The sequence below is a fragment of the Otolemur garnettii genome, unplaced genomic scaffold, assembly GCF_000181295.1.
Source record: "Otolemur garnettii isolate 467f Iridium unplaced genomic scaffold, OtoGar3 scaffold00130, whole genome shotgun sequence".
Lineage (NCBI taxonomy): Eukaryota > Metazoa > Chordata > Mammalia > Primates > Galagidae > Otolemur > Otolemur garnettii.
Window position 1 is genome coordinate 4,505,655 of NW_003852525.1, and position 4,791 is coordinate 4,510,445.

Sequence of the window (4,791 nt, forward strand, 5' to 3'; positions counted from 1 at the left end):
CTCACTTTCTCGGTCTTTCCATGTCACACTATTGCAAATAATTAAAATCAAAGGTTGTTTTTGTTAAAGGCCTGAGGACCATGTACACGCAAGTCTTAGCTACTTAGCAGTAGGTTTAAGTCACCTGTTAGATTGTGGCTCAACGTGAGAGGAGAACCAAACTCTCAGCTAGAAGGTTCACACGTGAGAATGTCGGTAGATCACACCATTTCTCCAACCAAGAAATTGCTCTGGAGTGGCTGGACTGTGAGCGCAGAGGGCCCTCCTGCAGCGCAGCGATCAGCCCACCTCCTGCCCACAGACCATGCTGTCCACCCCACAGCAGGCAGGGCACCCCAGCCCCAGGCTCTGACAGGCACGGAATGACCACAGCACAACCAGGAGCAACTCCCGGGTCATCTGAACATCTTACAGCGTGTGCAGAGGTGGATGATATGGGAATATATATGATTAGGTTACATTATTTATATTTACAGGGTGAAGTCCAAAGTCCAATTTGTAGTTGAGCCCATCACCCAGGAAGTGTGCCGTGTGCCCCTACGTTGTACCCAAAAGGTGGAAGCACACGGAGCCCCTCCCGCTGAACTTGAATATAATTGTTTCAATTATATTGAAATTGAAATATTGGGCCTGTAGTTGTTGAGCTATTCCTTTCAGATTAGTACTAAGTACCTGGGCTGCTGCCCTTTCCCTTCTTGAAATACTTTACTTAGGAAATGTTCTCCAAATCCATCCAAGTAAATATAAAAGATGCAACGTCTCCATTTTTTTTTTTTCTTTTTTTTTGGATGAATGGGACTCCATTCCCCAGCTTGCTGGTCTGTTCCTGGGCTGACCGAGCGTGGGGAACGTTCAGATGGCTTGACCCTCTTTGGCTTTCAGAGAGCGTTCTCTATTTTAGCATTTTTCAGTGACCCAGTTCAGCTCCCTGAAACATCCTGATTCTTTGAAAATAAAAACCTCCTGTCCGTTTTTATGCCGTCTAATTTTTCTAAATGAAGTACTGATGGGAAGATCCTTTTCTAGTTCATAATCACAACGATTGGGTTTCCATGCTCACGCGTGAGTTCTATCTCCCTCCAATCTTGTTACGACATTGGTACATTACCCGTCTGCTGTGAAAAAAGATACGTATAAAAACAAACATTTATCAGGAAAAAGCTCCCCCTTCAGTGATGCTCCCTACACTCTGCGGGGCTCCAAGTAGCCATCCAGTTGGTAACAATTCAAGGAGAAGGATAAATCTGGGTTGGTTTGTTTTTATTATTTGTTGTGGAGTTTTTTGGGAGCCTAGTTACCACCACCCCTCAGGACTTTATATACCAGAAATATACCTTTCGACAGAGAATAGTTATCACGTGAAACTTACGGGAATGGAAAAAAATTCTCTCACATTTCACAATAGCACAGAGCTTTTTGCTCCTTTTCAGCCATTGCTGAAATTATTTATTAATTTAAAATTATTTAAAATTGAGAATCGGGGCGGCGCCTGTGGCTCAAAAGGGGAGGGCGCCAGCCTCCTATGCCAGAGGCGGCGGGTTCAAGCCCAGCCCCGGCCAAAAAATAAATAAATAAAATACAATCGAGACTCATTTTGAATTTCTCTCTTTTCTTTGGCTGCTGGAAAGCTCAGAACGAAATTTTCAACTCACCTCACCGGAATGATTCTGCATTTCGGATCATTTATCATACATGCTGACTTTTTCTGAGGCTTTATTGATTTGGCTCCCTTTTCTAGTCCCTTCCTTCTGATTCCATTTTTATTCACTTTATCTTCTGTCCTATTATACTCGTGCATTTTAAGAGTTTTTGTTGTTGTTGTTAATAAGGTGAACTAAGCACAGCAGAATCCCAACATACATGCATGTGAATATGTAGCAAAAAAAAAGGTTTATCAGTATAATAAACTCTGTTTGCAATGCCCCTTTAGGAATTGCTAATATCCAAGCCAGCAGATTCCCACACTGAGACAGGGAGGTGTGCCCATCTCTGCTTCCATAGTGTTATTCCGGGGGGACGTGGGATGATGTAATAAACCTCTCACTGGCACCCAGATCTGGTCTGCAGGACACAGGTCGCTGACGGCTGTTGGCTGATCTCTGTTCACTTGGTCCCTATGAACTTGAGCGACTTCAGATGTCCTCAGATAATCACTCGTCCTAATGAAAGGAAAATCGAGGAGAGAGAAATAGAGAGGGGACACTGGGACTAATAAACACCAGAGCTCAAAAATTGGCTGCCTATTGACAAGCGTCATGATGAGTGAATTTTTCACTCCTCTGATGTTTTCCCATTAGGGTCCCCGAAGGTGTATATTTCTCTTTTAAAAGCGCTAAGAGAGTATTTTGTTTTTCTGGCTTTTAAGCTTTCCTTTTTTATTTTTTTTCTCCCTGCTAGCATAATATGGTGAGACTTTTGAACACACTTTCCTCCTCCTCCCTCGAATGACAGTGAATAATTTATCCGGCCCTCAAACCGTTATTGCAACAAACCATCCCACATCCCCGGTTTGGGGAACAAACTCCAGATGCCTCCTCGAGGGGTTAAGGCAGCTGGAAACGGGGGGCTTGTCCCTAGAAGACGTTGAAGGACCAAACAGAGTCACCACCATTAGTATCGCTTCCCTGACAGCAGTCATTTTTACTTTGATTCTGCGTGTCAGCAAGTGCACTGGCAACCACAAGACAATGAAATAATGAGATGGCAACCCCTCTCGGCTCAGCCCGTGGCCCAAGCCCTGTCTCTGGGAATCCTGCCAGCTACCTTTCCTCGGCAGCTGCCTGCCTCAAGCCGCGGAGGAGCACGAAGTATTTGTCATTTCACTGCAAGATGCATTGCGTGTCTTTGCAGCATGAGTGGAGAAGACTCTTAGGGAATGACGCGGTACACGAGGGTGAAACTTTAGGGGCGGGCCTTCCCCACATGCACCCTTCAGGGCAGGAATTTTGGTTTTTTGTTTTTCTAAGCAGTTTTTGGCCAGGGCTGGCTTTGAACCCGCCACCTCCAGCATATGGGACTGGCGCCCTACTCCTCTGAGCCGCAGACGCCGCCCTGCCCTAACGTGTTGCATAGACGTTCTGCCGCGGAAGGAGAAACAACAGCGAATTGTGTTGGCGAGATGACGAGTTAACGCAGCTCACAGACGGGCGGACATTCCTTCTCCCAGTTTTTAACTGACTCCCCAATTCTGACACCAAAACTTTAATACAGAAAGCAATATTTCCCTTTTTCTACTCAAAATTGTGCCCCTTGTGCCTTTCGTTGGAATGTATTTAGAATCACGTTGCAATTTTCTGGAGAAATTTGGGCCATCCTCTGAGAAGGGAGCAGGATGAATCCGCAATCCACATTGTCCCTGAGAGGCAGGCAGAAATTAGGGACGGGGTAGAACCAGCTCTGAAACCCTCAGAACAGCACCAGTGCCCGACTCTGGGTGCAGGACAGGGCCAATCCTGAGTATTATCATTCCTGGGTCATTGTGATTGACCTTGCACCTTGGCTCACTGGGTACGTTTTCCTTGTCTGCCTCTTCATTGAAGGCCCGTAAAAGCTAAATACTCCCTCCTTCAGCGTCACTAGCAGATGGAGTGGTCATTTGACACAGCTCCAGTCAAAAAGCACAGGCAAATAACCAAAATCAAAAAAACCTTGAGATGAAAGTCGCTGGTGGAGAGTGGGTTGGGAGACAGGGAGTGAGAGAATTGTTTGTTCTCTGATAAAAGAGAGCAAATGCTCCTGGTTTGGACTCTTCCTCCCATTTCCCCTTCTGCCTGCATCAAAAGATATCTCCAGGTGTGACGCTGTGGGAGCCGTCTTGCAGCCACCAGGCAGCGAGCAGGGACATTGAGGAAACACCCCAAGGACGATGGAGTGGAAAGACGGAGAGATAAAACCCAGGTTTCTCTGAGCAGCAATTAGCAGCTGAACCAATACCAGACTGTGTAGTTCTAGACTTTTTGCTATGTATAAAAAGTAAATTATTATTTGCTTAAGACACCCTTAGCTGGGTATGCTGCTAGCTGCAGGCAAATACATTCCCGATGAATCTTGTGGCCAAAGGTTTTCACATACGCAAAGACAGTTTTTCTATGGATGAATTAGTGTAAGCAAATGCTTATAGAAATTCTACAATCGGGAAGGTCAAGGGGAGGAATAAATTAGTTCTGTTCAGCCTGCTTCTCATCAGATCAAAGAACTCAAGTTGAAAGGCTGAAGGTGGACAGCAATCTCCTTCGCCGACTTCCCTCAGATGAAGCCTCACTCAGCCCAAAGAACTGGGGTAAAAAGTCAAAAATTCTTCCTGCATGGACTCCTTAGACTAGTGGGTTGTCAACCTCCAGATACGTATGACACCAGAGCGTCTGTCTGGTAAAGATCGCCTGTGGTTCTACTTCTAACACACCCAATACTTGCCCATTCTTGAAAGGACTGTTCACCGTGAGCTACCATGTTATACCATGAGAAATAAGACCCTTGCTGGAGTTATGCAAAATGCTAACATTCTGTATCCGGTAAAAGGGAAATGGTACATATGAAAAAGATAAGATCTGGCACTTAGCAGAAAGATTCATTGCTGACATTTTCATTTGGTCGTTATGGTGAGAAAATTCACAGCCAGTGGCTGTCAGATCCCAACATACAAGAGTTAACATGCTCCAGGAGTTGACAGATGCACTCGTTTTTTTACCCCATAAAAGGGACCCAAACAAGGTAGGGGGCGCAGAGAGTGCCGGAACGACCAAATGTGATACTTCTTGATGTGCATGGTTATAAAGTTTGGGGCCAATGCTC

General features: G+C 45.4%; 1 non-coding gene across 1 annotated transcript; it reads left to right on the forward strand.

Annotated features, from left to right (window-relative positions):
* The first annotated feature begins 1,014 nt into the window (after positions 1-1,014).
* LOC111727917 lies at positions 1,015-1,118 on the forward strand. The gene has a single exon (XR_002775344.1). It is a non-coding gene; the product is annotated as a small nucleolar RNA U13 (small nucleolar RNA).
* Positions 1,119-4,791: the final 3,673 nt, after the last annotated feature.